This window comes from Manis javanica, chromosome 2 (assembly GCF_040802235.1).
Source record: "Manis javanica isolate MJ-LG chromosome 2, MJ_LKY, whole genome shotgun sequence".
Lineage (NCBI taxonomy): Eukaryota > Metazoa > Chordata > Mammalia > Pholidota > Manidae > Manis > Manis javanica.
Genome location: NC_133157.1, coordinates 53328362 through 53344325, shown reverse-complemented (window position 1 = coordinate 53344325; position 15964 = coordinate 53328362). Strand labels below are relative to the sequence as shown.

The following is a 15964-nucleotide window of genomic DNA, read 5'->3' as shown; positions in this document are numbered from 1 at the left end:
CCAGATATTTCAGATGAACATGTTAAGCTCTGTATTCTTCAGTTAAGTGTTCCTTTCTCTATTTACTTTTCATCATGGTATGAACAAAAGAAGTAGAATGTACCCAAGAGCCTCTAGTTTCCTAGTTATGCATAGTCAAATGAATGGAATAAATTGTATTTATGAAGAGCAGAATTCTGATTTGTCCATCTTTCTCAGTTATGGAGGAAGGTGATTGTAAAAGAGTTCCCTCAAGATTTGGGGATTTCTCTTATAATCCTGCTAAGAGGAGGAGATTTTCCAAATACATAGGACCAAAGGAGGCAGTAATTAAGACAATTAAATTGCTTATCTTTAGATTTCAGGAACCAAAGGGAGAAATATTTTTAGACTGGAGCCTTTCTTTTACTCTTCAAATCCTCTCAAAATATACCATGTATAGAGGCCCACCTATAAAATTAGCCATGGTGAGAAGCCTTTGGAAGTAGAGAACAGAGAGAAAAACTGAACTTACTCTTCCCTTCTACAACCCAACCAAATTTTACTTCTGTGTTGCTTCAGAATATGTTTACAACCAGGTTTTCCCCAATACTACCCTCATTTCCCTTTCAGCTTGTAACTTCACCCAATTAGAGAAGAATCATTTTTTATACTGAAAATTTTTAAATGCTTTTAGACATAAGCATAACTGCTTCCTAAGGAAGATCTAGACAAATGAATAAGCAGCACATAAACTCAAAGGCACGGGCAGATTTAGCACCTAACAGTGTGTAGAGACATTTAGAAATAGAGGAAAAGTCAGCCTTTCGGGCATTTCCTATAGGGACTCCACTCTCCATGTCTGTGTGAAAGCTATTCCTGGCCCTTATTGCTAGGGTGACTGGAATAAGGAATTATGTTTTATTCATCTTCTTTCCTCCAACAATACCTAACTAGAAACTTAGTGAATGTGTGATGAATGAGTGGACAAAGGAGTGGACAGAATGGCAAATAACATGGAAGAAGATGGCGAGAGAATTAGAACAGGAAAGGGGAAAACAGAAGACAAAAGCTCACTCTGTGGTCACTAAAAGCAGGACCTCATGTCCTGAGAACAGGAGCAAGTTCTCTAGACAGCAGGCCATAGAGTAGTGTCTACAGACAAAAAATCAGCACTGTTTCCCGTATTCTTCTCCAACTGCCCTTGCCTTGTTCCCGAACTAGGGAAGTTTATAAAAGTATGTTACTGAGCAGAACACTGGGCAAATGGCCAACTGTCCTCTGGGGAAAGCCAAGCCTGAATCTCATTTCAAATTGATACCGACGTTATGGTCCTGGGTCACTGTAATCAGAGAAAACACATTGAACTTGAATGCTCTCAGACATGTCCAAAACTTTTGCCCTATAAAATATGAGTCTGATCAACCTGAAATTTTCAAGGCAATAGAAGAGTTCTGTTGTCAAAACATTAAGAATACAGAGACATGTCCACAGGGCCTGCATCTGAAAAGTCTTCCCAGACTTCCTTCAGCTAGATTATAATCTCTTCGCCCTCTGAATTCCAGGAGTACTTTGTCTACATTTTCTCATAGACTTGCCACTTTCTGCTGGGTACTGTTGTGTTTTAAGTGCATGTCTAATCTCAACTAGGTCAAGCTACTTGAGGACTTGAGGGCACTGTCCCCCCAAACTCTTTATAGTGCCTTCCTCCCTTGCTCCTTGCCATTAGAAGATCCTCATAAATTGTTTATATTGAGTGAATCTATTCTGATTGTAGTTGAGTTCAACTATCGATCAAAAGAATCTTCCCAAATATTTTACATCCCAAGATATCTAGGATTAACCATAATCATTATTTCTCCTTGAGTGCTCCTACTATGCTATGTGCCTATTTGCATTTTTCTGTTTTAACCACTCCCCCACCCCCACTGGAACCTTATTAGGCAGTATTATCCTCATTACAATCCAGGAAGCTGAGATTTAAAGAATGAAATAATTTTCCCAAGATCACCCTGGTAAGGAATTGGCAAAGCTGAGTTTGTACCCAAGTCATTGATTCCAAATTCCATGCTCATAGCCATTGTAGAATCCTCCCGCCCAGTCAACAGAGTGAGGCCTTCCAGGTCCCTATTCCAACAATCGCTTCTTAGAAAGAACACAGGCACAGCTTATCCACAAACCAGCCAATTGCTGTGGTCTGAAAAAGCAAGATTCTTCCTCACAAAAAGAAACAAGTTCTTAAAGCTTCTAAAAGCTTCTCAACAGACGTGCCAAGACCTTTTAAGGGAGAATGACAGTAAGTCAGGTTTAAACCCAGAATGACCTGGAAGCCTAGATTGACTACAGGCTCCTGTGATACCCAAAAGCCTATTGTGCTGTTAATTTATTGTCTGGGAAGTAGAGTTTTTGTTCTTAAACAGGAAAAGGACTTCAAAGCTTCTGCTCCTACTGGAATAGATCCTTCATAACTCAATTTATCCAAATTTATTTTTCATGAAGTATGAACTTTTTCTTCCAGGGAGATTATTTTTCACCATTTCCTTATAAGTAATTTTCTTAGAGAAAAAAATGCTATTCAATATTCAAGGCCTTGAGCTATTGTGTAAGATTTCATGCTTAAAGGAAGGTAGTCTACATTTAGTCTCACAGTTCACATTGAAGCACAACAGGTATGAAATATTACCCAATCTTTCATGCTCTAACGTGTCTTTCTGCCTAATTGGAGCAGTAAGTCTCAGAATTTGCTGGGGTTTTTTCCTGACTGACATCACCCTTCATTCTTGAAGCAAGATACTTACAAAGAAATCCTCAAAACAACAATGGAATATTCATTCATGTGTACCAACTTTTCCCCAGGTGTTACTTAGGAAATTTGCAACCCTAGGAATCTTCTTTGTCCTGAAAATGCCCTATAGGCTGCCATTACTTTCTTGTCTTTATTCAAAGCTTTGGGTGAATGAGACAAATGAGGTGCAGAGATGCTGGTGAAAGTTTGAGGACCTCCACATTTGCTCTGGTGCTTTGAGTTGTGGTGGCTCTTTGCCTTTTTCTGTCTCTCCTTCCACCTTTGTGCTCCCTCCCAGGCAGCACCTAGACCCTCTGGCTTTTGCAGTGTCAAAAACTGATTTTTTTAGTCCTTTTTAGACTTAGACAGTCTGAAGGGTTGCCTCTTTTGCATTTGAGGAGTGAGAGGGGTTTTTTTCTCCTTGTTACAGGCCTGTGGGCACAGGTGAGCACATGGCATAAGTATTTGGGGTTCCCTGGAGAATCTCTAAAAGAATACCTCCAGGCATTGACAGTCTGCCTGGGTGTAAGACAAGACAACCAAGAACTGTGTGACCACCACCAGAGGAACAACCATCTTGTGGCAAATAATGCCACAAGTTTCCAGTGTTTACCTTGGGCCAGCCACCATTCTGGAGGCCTCATTTTAACCCCAGTAATAATGTCAGGAGAGAAGGATTCTTGTTCTCCCCATCTTGCTGAGAGTGTAAGTCACCTGCCAACGTCACACAGGTAGGAAGGGGTGGAGCTAAGATTCAAAAACCAAAGTAGACGCTGTATTAGAAGTATGATCTGTTTGATCCCTTTTATGTACTGTTAAACTTACAAAAAGAGGAAAGAAACAGATAAAGTGTGATATGAAGCTTTCTCACTTATTTCCCATTTTTCTTTCTTTTTAAATTTAGAAACAGTTTCCTCCCTTTTCTCTACCCCATGGCCTAGAACATCTGGGATACCTTTTATAAATTGATTTCCATTTTATTTTTATGAAGACTAGTCCAATATCCAAGAAATAACAATAGGTGGTATGGGCCTAAGATCTTTCTTGATGAGATGCAAAGTAATTGTCAGACACACGTAAGGGAGCTTCACAGCACCAGCATGAGATCAGAAGTGCTGAACAGCGTTCTTCTGCCCATCTTGATAGGAAGGATGACAAAATGTGAGGCCTGGAAGGGTACTTTTTGGAAGGTCAGTCAACTAGTCATTTAAGAAAAAAGGAATCAAACAGCAAGTGCTATTAAAATCCTAGTAAATATGGAGTACAGGTCTAAGCTTTAGGAGAAAAAGGGAAAAAAATATCAAGAAAGGAAGAAGAGAGAGGGAAGGATGAAGAAAGGGGAAGGGAGGGAGAAAGAGATAAGAGAGGAAGTGGGGGATCAAACCCCTTAGTCGCATCCCCAGGAGGTTGAAATCCCTTCTCAGCTCATCCCTCCTTTCCTCACTGAAAACAATTTTAAGGAAAGGCTCCTTCACTATCCTTATAAATTCTGTTATGATATTAAAGATTTTACATGTTTCTTAGGCCAGTTATCAATGAAGGTAGGCAAAAAAAGGGAGAAAAAAAAGCAGCAGCAATCAGATGCGTTAGCCTTTAACCTTTAAAGATCGCTGTAGGTTCTCTGGAACCTTGTTCGTTGGCTAAACAGCTCAGGCTGCACTGGAAATCCTGTCTGCTACATTAAAAAAAAAAATCTTTGAATACGTTTTTTAGTCATCTCCTTAACATATAATGATTCTTTCCTTTTGTGAGCATTTTCAGGGTTGACCCAAATTACATCACAGGGAATCTGAGGGAGAGAAAATGACAAAAATCTCTTATATAATGAGATAGAATGTGACTTGAAATTCAACAATTATTTCATGCATTTTTGCCCTATGACCAAAAAGTCAATACTCTCTCTTTTTATTTATGTTCCTTTCCCGGAAACCTTTTCTCTCAAGTTCAGTTTGAATATCTGTTAAGGATGCTCTAAACATGAGACTCACCAGGAGACCCCAAGTCTCCCAATAGACCAACCAGCCTCATGAGACTTGGATTCCTTCAGGAAAGACCCATGTTCCTGTTCGCTTAGAACAGTCCTAGTTTCTCTCCATTTCCCTGTTGAAATTTTTAATACCATCTCCTTTCGTTACTAAACATGTCCCTATTTGGAGGATAACTTTCACAGTCACCTAGAATATATACTGAATACATGCATAGAAGAGACATTTTATACTGCAGTGGGAAAATATGAGTGCCTTGGACTCAATACTTGTTATATGATCCTACACAAGTTATTACCTCTCTGAGCGTCAGTTTGCACATTATAAATTGGGAAATATAATTATCCCCTTAAAGTGTTGTGTGAGGATCCAAAAAGACAAGGTCTATGAAAGTGCTTTATAGATTGTAAACTCTCACAATTGTTGGCAGTCATTATTGTTCTAGTTTAGCTTTTCATAAATTACATGGAAGAAAAAAACAAAAAAACTATAAAAACTGAAGATCTGGGGAATTACAACTTCATTATAAATAGCTGGATCTGTCTTCAGACTTGAACAAGAACAAAAACCTTTATGTTCAACTTCTGAGTCACCAATCTAGCTACTCTGAGCCTGGCATTAATAAACATGCACACTCACATATACATTTCAGTCAAACATTAATATTTTATATTACCTATAAAAGCTATGTATTTCATTTTCTATGATTTATAATGTCTTTATTCTTCAAAGAGCGCATTAGTTCCATTTCACAGATGAGGAAACTAAGGTTAAACCAAGAGCTTTTCCCGAGATCACACCTCTAAAAAAGCAGCAGAGTTCTATCTTATTCCCCTTCAGAATGCATATCTGGAGGGATTGCATTTATCAAACCCTGCTTCTGAGATGTGGTAACATTTAATTTCCTGATTGCCCTTGTACTTGGACCAAATTCTTGGTACACTTAAATTAATCTGAAAGAATAGAGTGAAGGTGATCCCATTACTACCTCTAGGTATTTGCAGTCAGTCATATTTTGATAATAAATTCAGTTAACAGTGTTGGTAAAGGTAATTTATGGAAAGATGTATAATAACAGATTCTTAGTTCTTCTCACATGCCATCGAGATTTTCATGATCTCAGAATTTTTTGCCATTGACTGCATTGATTTCAGTAACACTAATGCAAGAAGCCCACCTACTTAATTTTGCATGAGGAATCTCCTCTGCTTTGTGTTCCTTCACCTGTTCAAACCAGTTAGCTGATGGGTAGCTTATCAGTTTTCTGAAGGGATGGCTTATTTGTCATGATCCAGTGCAAGTCATTGCTATTTATTTTATCAGATTGGTGCTGCTAGGAACCTCTGAGCAGTAAGTGGACCAAAGTAATAAGGGTCCAACTTGCTGTACGGCCGACTGTTAAATTTCTTTCAAAAATAAAAGGCAAAGAAACAAAACAAAATGAAAAGACTTGAAGATCATGAAAACAGTCTCTTTTCTAAGCTTTTTAATTTATTTATTTTGAACTCATAAGTGTTTTTGTTATTTTATTTTGGTTATGAATTCTTTCTGCTCAAGAACAGAGCAGTAAACTTGGCTCACTGTCCCAGAAAAGAGCAGAATTTTTGGCTCTGAATCATTAGAACAACATAATTTTCCAGCTCATGCCTACCCATTCTCTTGATTAGAGAGACATTTATTTTTAAAGCAAATCTATGTTTCTTACAGTGAGGTGGTAATACTGCATGATAAAGAATCTGTTTAAGGATTAACCCACTAAGCAAGTGGCTTATGGTGAATTAACTGGCAACTTGGAAATACATGAGAATTTTACAGTTTATACTTAGCTGTTTTCTCCTATCATCAAGTTGACAAGAGTCAAAATGTGGAAAATATACACAAATGTGGGTCTAGGGATTTAAACCAGCAATGTTACTGGTATACTCCCTGTGCCTCTTCACTCTCTACAGCCCCTCCAGGTTCTGCTCATTTTACTTTAGAAGTGATGTTTGAATCCATCTCTGTCTTCTCCATTCCTCCAGTTACTCCTCACAGACACTTAAAAATCACTGTCTCAGCTTCCAAATGGTTTATAAAACACTAGTTTCTCCAACCTCTAGTTCCATGGCTTTCCAACTATTTTAGCTATGGAAACCCTTTGTTAATCCAAAATCTTATGTGGCTGCTCAATATGGAAAACAGAAAAGGAGATGCTTTGCTTAAAGGAGGTCTAGGAGAACCTGGACCAGAGAATAGTTTGAAAACCAGAGCTTTACACCAATTCTTTTCAGTGTGCATCAAGAATCATCTGAGAGGCCTAAAGTACACATTCCCTGGCCTGCTCCCAATGAGTCTGTTCAATAGGGCTGGGCTTGTATTCAGGAATCGGCATGTTTAACAAACATTCCCAGGTGATGCCAATGTAGCTGTTTCCAAACTCATTTTTGAGAAATACTGCCAGTTCTAGCCAACCTCTACTTCTTGATCATGTTTCTTCTCTACTTTCAGAATCCCACTGGCTTCCCAAATATTAACTTCAAGCAAGTAAGACCAACTCCCACTTCAAAAGCTGACCTCCACCTACCTCTTAAACTCTCTTTCTCAGAGAATACCCCCACTAGCCCAGATTTGTCCTTCTTCCTTAAGCACAGCTCACCTTTTCATGCCTTGGTTCCTTTACACATTCAGATTTTCACTACTTAGAAGTGTTTTTTTACCTGAGATATTCCAGCAGTTCCTTTAAAGCCCAATGTAAATATTCCCCTCTATCTAAAACTATCTCTGATCTCTCCACTTTCAGAGTTAATCATTTCTTCTTCTGGGATATTCAACTTATGGTAGCCCTTACCACTTTGTATCAGTATTTATATCATTTATATTTTATATCAAGAAAGTATCATAGGTGTAAGTTTATCTCCTCTGCCAGACTATGGGATCCTTGAAGCCAAAGCTGTCATCTGAATCATCTTCATTTCCATGGCATAGAAAAACCTTGGTACATGGAAAGAGATCAAAAGATATTTGTCAATTAACTCATCACTCGTGTCATATGATGAAACAGTAAACAAAGCATTGGACATGAGCTCAAAAGATGGGTTGCTTTGCTCATCTGCCACCTACTAGCTTTGTGAGCAAAAGAAAATGACTTTATGCCAATAAATTTGACACCGTAGATGAAATAAAGTGATTTGCTTAAAAATCACATTCTAAAAATGACAATAGGAAAAATATGTACATGTAAATAGCCTTATATCTATTTGTCTATGAATATATTTACATGTAATAGAGAAGCTGAACTTATAATAATTTTTTAGAACATTCTTATATAGAAAATTCCAAGTCATCATGGCTTTGTGGGTAAATTATATGAAAGATTTGAGGAAAAAATAGTACTTATCTTGAACAAATTCTTTCAAAAAATAAAGTTTTGGGGAACACTTCCTACCTCATTTTATTTCCCATAATGTTACCCTGATACTAAATCACAAGAGGATGGAACTAAAGATGAATAGAATGGCACATACACAAAAATCCTTAACAAAATAGTACATCAAACCCAGCAATGTATTAAAAGGTAATACATTATGCCCATGTAGGGTTTGTCCCAGGAATGCAATATTAGTTTACACTACCAAAATAAAATACACAATATTAACAGACTATAGAAAAAGAGTATTATGATCACTCAATAGATGTGCAAAAAGTGTTCGACAAAATTCAACACCCATTAAGATTAAAAAACTCAGAAATCTGAAAATACAAGGAATCTTTCTTAACTGGAAAAATAGTATTAACAAAAACTTATCACCAATCTACTTAATGATAAAATATTGAACAATTTCCTGAGATTGAGAAAAAGCAAAGACTATCTCCTCCAACTACTTCTATGCAACGTTGTTCTAGCAGAGTGAGGGAGAGAGTGGGTGGGGGCAAACAGGTGAATCAAGATTTGCAAAATGTTTATCGATGCTAAAGCTGGTTGACTACTGTGATGACAATTGTATTATTCACTCTACACACACACACACACACACACACATATGTATATATGGAATCTTCCATAACTGAAAATACACTGCAACTCTATAAAAGGAGAGTTATCCTCATTCTGTCCACTACTCCACATTGCCTTCTTAAAGGCTTGAGCTGAGTCTGAATGATGGAAAAAGCTATACAGAAAGGGTTAGGAACAGAATAGAAACAAGGATAGATTTTCAATATGGTAAACGTAGATGTCTTTTTGAAGAGAGGATATGAGCTGTGGAAGAGAGGGGAAGACGTAAACTAGTTTATAAAAGTTGGGTTAAATTCAACCATTAAGAACCTTCAAAGCCAAACCTTGAACAACTTCCTTTTCCTTATTCTAAACTCTACCTTAGTCCACCACTGAATTATTTATTGAGAACCTTGAAAGGCCTGAGGAACAATTCAGACCAAATACCATAACAGTCAATGTCATTAGAACAAAAGCACACACACAAACCTCGTCCTGAAGAGAGGCTTCATTGGGGCAAAAATCAGATGAGTATCTCAGCTGTTATAATTCTTAATTCAACATTTCATCATGACCAGAATTTGGCCTTCCTTTGGCGTTTACTGTTTTTCTGACTTGTGGAAGATATAATAATGTCAACTCCAGGATTCAGTAGGAGACAAAGTTGGTATATTAGGAAGATATTGCAGACCAAAGCAATTAGAGATTGTATTCCATGATTTCCTTGCCACAAATGTAGTTACTTAACTTTTTCTTCATGTAAAAAGTGGAAATGATAATGCCTCCCTCAAAATTTGGCATACTTAAATGAAGTAAAATAACATATGGAAAGTTAATGTAAGGACTTAGCACAGTGCCTGGTACATAGAAATGTTCCTTTCACTTTAATCCAGTGTCAAATATTCTGATCCATTGTCACATATCTGTCTCAATTAAGGAATAGTATGACAGTTTGATGGTAAAGTTCCCTAGCGACTCCCCACTTGTTTTTCCTGTTTTGAGATGTCCTCACACTGCTCACTTGCCCCTTGTAGCCAATCAGGGGAGAACAAAGGAAGGGCAATTAGTCTTCCCCACTCCCCAAATCTCGCCCTGATAGAATGCTTGCCAATCAAAGAGTGTCTCATTTCTTTTTCTTTTCTCCAATTTCTATAAAACATACCTTCTTAAACAGTGTAGCTCAGAAAAGACAAATAGGGACTCTGTGGCATCTTACTACACTGATGGACAGTGACTGCAATGGGGTATGGAGTGGGGGGGGACTTGATAATAAGGGTGAATGTAATAACCACATTGTTTTTCTTGTGAAACCCTCATAAGAGTGTATATCAATGATTCCTTAATTTAAAAAAAAACACAGACCTTCTTAACACCTTTGTACACATCTGAAATAAAAGTGACTAGAGATGGGTTCTCTTGTTGCAATTTTGTGAATAAATGAGCATTAATTTTGTCCCAGTTGGAGTTTTGTCTTTATACATTGTTTTCTCCTGGCTCTGAAAAAGGGACTGTCACACGGAGCACAGTCTCATGAAGTCAGCTCTCCAGGACATTGCCGTTTCCACCAAAAGAGGTTCTGAAGCTTGACACTGAATACTACACGTGTGCTCACAACCCACAAGCAGCAGAGTGGTCTTCAGTACATTGAAGGCCTTGAGTGAAGAAACCTGCTTAAACCAGTGTGTTCCAAGTTTCCTCCACCCCAGGGAACCCTTTCCTCTCCCTAGCATAATCCCATAGTGAGCTGATCACCAACCTCTTCATTCTGGGGTCACTGTCACATGGCTTAGCAATGCATCCAGAGGCTACTAACTAGCTAATTAGAATAACAGGGGTTCAAACAAAAAAGAAGACAAGTTAATAGAGAAGAAGAGGAAAAGAAAACAAGGAGAGAAGACAAAATGACTCAAACGGGTGGGATATATATGGGAAGATATATGTTGGAAGAAACTGCATAAGCCTTTTGATTCAAAATTCTATTAAGTTCAAGGATACTACATTGGAATGAATGACATGTCAATTATTTTAGTCTAGCAAGGTTGAGCCCCCTGCCCTAATCTTTTTTAGAGCTAGTTTTTAGTCATCCTTTAGGACTACACAAGGATAAATTTAAAATTATGGCTTTAAAGTTGCCTGGCTTTGAAGAGCACTTATGCTTACAAAAGAAATAAATTAGTATATTGCAGTGTCAGGCTAAATGGATGATTTATTGACACTTCTTCAGAACTATTCTAGGGTATTTTTGTGGCATGTATCCAAATGGAATAGCACCAAGGTGTTTATGTAGGCTCCAATTTCTATACTACTCCAGTATCTGGCATGAAGTATTTTTATGGCACATAACCTTTCCCTCTGAAGGAGTGTTTGGTCATCCTTTAAACTGTAAGTTGATCAGCTTCTGAATATCTGAGGAATTATATTTATACCAAGCAACTTGTGGCTGTATGAAAAAAAAAGACCTGACAGTTAATTTGCATTGTTCTACTCTGGACCATTTTAGGGGGCCAGATAGCTGCCCTGTATATAAGAGAACATAATCAAGGATCATGCTAAGTTGCACATGTGCTCTAGGTCTTGCCCAACAGAAATGTACACATTACTCTACTCAGGGTCACTGTGCAAGGGTGCTAGACTGGAGGGCGAGAGATGGGTAAATCCTGATCATGTGCATGCCAAGGCATTTGCCAAATTTTCACCAAGGTGCCCTACAAATAAGCAGCAGCCCAGATTCCTTTCTTTCATTCATTCAGCCCCTCAATATTTTCTGAGTAGCCATTGAGCAGAAGACACTGTTCTAGATATTGCAAAAGATACAACAATGCAGTCTGGGGAGATTAAGCATGTACACAAATATATAGTAAAAAAGGATTAGAGATACATAGATGACATACTAGGAATGGGCTCCAGCTTCTGGGTCCCACCTCTAAACTTCTTCTGGAACCCCCTCTTTATTTTCCCTTTTCTTGATCTCTTTTCCTGTCCTGCCTTGAACATAATACAAGTCTCTTCATCTAACTTTGATTATCTCCTACTCTTTTTTGTCTCTTAATTATTGATATCAGAGATCTAGAGGCTGGTCTCAACTTTTCTTGTCTCTTCTTCTACCATATTTACACCTTATTTATTATACCTTTGTCCGCAACAGAGACTCTCTACTGTCTTATGACCTGGATGGGTGGGCAGCAAACTTTATCTGTAATGGCCAGACAGTATATATTTTAGGTTTTATGGGTTATAACTACTTTACTCTGTGGCTATAGGCAGAAGGAGCCATAGACAATACATAAGCAAAGGAGCACAGCTGTGTTCTAATAAAACTTTATTTATGGACACTAAAATTCAAATTTCATGCAACTTTGAACATGTTATGAAATCTTACTACCCTTTGGAATTTTTTTCAAACTGTTAAAAATATAAAAACAATTCTTAGATTTTGAGGTATACTAAAGTAGGTGGCAAACTGGGTTTGGCCTTAGGGACTCACATTTTGCTGACTCTTAGCCTAGAGGATTTGGAGGGTAGAGAATAGCCCCAAGCCATAGGGCTGCAAGCAAGGTGAGTAGAGGAAGGCAGAAAGGAAGAGTGATGGTTAGGAAGGTACAATATGTAAATCTGCAGGGAAGTGAAATATTACAATGCCCTTGCACAGGGATTATGGGTTTTTTATGAATGTAGAACAGGCATGGTAGAAAGAGGGAACTTCACGTGAGCACTGGTAACTCCTTTCCTCATGTTTATTCTACATTTATATAGCAGAGAATGCTAGCGGTTCACCAAAACTCTGTTGCCATTTCTTCATAATCAAACATACATGATTCATTTCCTAGCCACACCTGCAGTTAGCTGTGGCCATGTAACTGGTTGTCACCATGGAACATGAGCCATGGTGAGGTGGGTCACTTTTAGGAAAAGGAAAGTCCTCCCATCCCCCTTCAACCAGCTGAATGTCATTGAAGATGGTACCACAGTAGATGGTGGAGACACAAGTTTGAAGGAGACATGGTCCCTCAAGGACCACCTGGAGAAGCTGTTCACTAACTATGAGCATCCACCTAAGACCGTTACAAAAGCAAGAAATATACTTTTGCATTTGAACAGTTTTATATTTATGTATGTATGTATGTATGTGTGTGTGCGTGTTTATATATATATATATATAAATATATATATAAATATATAAATTTATAAATTTATTTTCTTTGTTGCAACAGCCAATTAGCTAGTCTAATTAATATACTTGTCAAGTGTGGAACCATGTCTTACCAACCTTTGTGCTTCTAGCATCTGCCTCAGTGTTTGGTACAAAGTTACAGTTGGTTAAATGACTGATAAACTAAAGGAAAACATCATTGCCATTTTGTATTCTCCTGTCTTCCCCTCAGCTCCTTTTATCTTCTCTCCTGAGTGGTACCATTGTTCTGCGATGCCACTTAGCTGCCCAAGTTGTCTTTATTATACTAATTCCTCCAGTCTTCCCAAAGTAATACTATTGGAACAATACTTCTGTTTCATTTTCTCTAAAACCTGTGCTTATTCAGCTGAACAGAGCTGTTAAACTAATGGATGCTAAGGTGTAAAAGACTACAATGGTTCATTTCTGTGTGACCATTTTTCACAGAATACAAAATAGATATTCATATTCTAAAAAGGAAAATGTATGGCTTGATCTGAAAAAACAATCATGGAATTTATTACATCAGTGAAAGATTCAAACAGCTCAATTATGGAACACACAATATAGATGACTGTTTTCCGCCTGAATAGCTGAGCTGCAATCACAAGAAGAAGAAAATACCTATAATGCCTGAAGTACCCAAAGAACAAGGAAACTCAGTATGAGGTTTTCACTGTCCTTAAGTCCTTGTGGTTCTGAAATTTCTCTTCTAATCTTAACTCTCCACTCTCTACTTTCATAGATGTGAAATTCTAGATTTTCAAAGGACTTAGATGTTAATCATGTCCAACCCTTCACCTTTAGAAAAATACATGTTGCCGCTATCAATAATATAATCCTTTACATAGTCAAAGAATCCCCCAGCCTTCTCTTCAATAAGCTAAGTAGCCCAATTCCTATAGGAATTTTTTGCAAATATATTTTAATCCATTAATCTTCTTCATTTTTCCTCCAGTTGTTCACTCTTTCTCAGGTTACAAGGTTCAAAAAGGGACATGAGATTCTAAAAACAGACATAACCAACAAGGCCAGCCAGCCAGGCCTATGTATAGACAGAGTTGAAAGCTGCCAGCCTGGTTTGATTTGAGATGCAGAAAAGATCCCAGTTCTCCTCTCCTCCAGCCCCACTCACCCACCCAAAAATAGCTCCCCTATCTTGCCTGCCAAAGCTGATTTTCCCATCACTGGAGGGCCTCGGGAAAGGGGGCAGAGGAAAGGCAAGTGATATTTCTTAAGAACAATGTACTTAGCTTTATGCTAGATCCATTATATACATTATTTCATTTAAATTTTACAAGTAAGGCAAGAACTTATTAGTGCATATAACATAAAGGGGGCAATAAAGTATTCAGTAAAAGATAAGAATGTAACCTCTCAGTCAGATAGACCTACGTTTGAATTCTAGCTCCAAGGTTTAAAGGCTGTCAGACTTAAATATGTTTAGCCTCTCAAAAGCTCAGGCTTGATCTTGAGTTTATTCAAAAATACAGTTTATTAGACCTATACTAGCATAGGATATTGTGATGAAAAAATGAAATAACCTACATACATAGGCCAGTTCCTACCTCCTGACAAATACTCAGTATACTTGAGCCACTGTTATTTCTTTATTTTTAATTCAAGTATAGGCAACATAGAATATTACATTAGCTTTAGGTATAAAACAGGGACTTGACAGTTATATATATATATATATATATATATATATATATATATATATATATATATATATATATATATATATATATATATATATTATGAAATACCACAATAAATGTAGTTACCATCTGTTACCATACCAAGTTAATACAATATTATTGACCATATTCCCTATGCTGTACTTTCCATCCCCGTGACTTATTATGTAACCAGAAGTTTGTACATCTTAATCCCCTTCACCACTATTCTTATGATCCGCTGTTTACCGATAAGGAAATTGAAAGTCAGTGAAATTAAGTGGTCAGCCTCAGGGCTTGGAGCTAGGAAGTGGCAGAGACAGAACCTGAACCTAACTTTGCTTCCAAAGCTTGTGTTCTTTCCACTACTCACAAGCCTTCTCACAAGCTCACAGGAGTTGCTTGGAAGTGTATAAATTCTGCCACCACATTTTAGACTCTCTGACTTAGGAACCTAAGTATGTAGCCTTGAAACAATACAAGCAAGCAAGTAGGCAAGCCATCAGAGTTGGAGAGAATGAATGACAAGACCAGTTCCCAAGAAAATGTGACTTCAAAGAGAAGAGAATGCAAAGGACCTTGGGGGAGCTAGACTGTCCAGGGCCACTGGTTAAGGGACACTGGGAACATCTGAGAATTGAGCACCAAAGACAGGAAGGGTAGTGTTGAAAGCACTCTTTACCTGAGTCATAACAATTCAGACATGAACTTGAGTTAGAAGCTCAAACCCTGACCTAGAACTACCTTTGAAAGCACACCAGTTTTTCAAATTGATAGAGGAGAAAATTATTTTAAGAAGTCAGACAGTTTGTCAAGGAAGATGACAACTAAGGGAAGCTGGAAGGTGAGCTGCTTCTTGTTTTGTTCAGTTTCTTCTTATTAGTGGTTAAGCTAGAGTCCATACCTCAAGTTAATATCTGTTGTATGGCATGTGGTATACACTCTATATTCACTCAAAATAGAGTAGTGAAATTCTGGACTTTAATGCTAGACATACAGAGTCAAAGCCTGGTCCCCTCACCTTCATCTGGGTGAGTCATTCACTCTCTGTGCCCCACATTCCTCACCCATTAAATGGAGGTAATAAGAGTACCTACTCCATAAGGTTGAGTGAGGATTCAGTGAGTCAAAATATACAAGTAGGAGACGCCCAACAGATTTTAGACATTATTATTCTCTCATTTAATCCTCATAATGAGTCAAGTAACTGAGGCAAATCATCGTTCACTTTTTGCCGCTAGCAATTAGAAGGATCAGAACCCAAAGAAAATTTATGATGCCAAGTCTAGTTGTTTTCTACTTTGCCATGCTGCTTCTGTTATGTGAAAAGATGGGATGTGTACAGAGAAACTCAGTACTGTGTCAGATGGTCCTTCCCGATTAAGATAAAGTGTCCTTACATTGCTATACAGT

General features: G+C 37.8%; 1 long non-coding RNA gene across 1 annotated transcript in view; it reads left to right on the top strand.

Moving 5' to 3' along the window:
• LOC140845027 (uncharacterized) overlaps positions 1 to 15964 on the top strand; it is a 93590-nt gene that overhangs the window by 10847 nt on the left and 66779 nt on the right. The gene's annotated exons all lie outside the window — the stretch shown is intronic.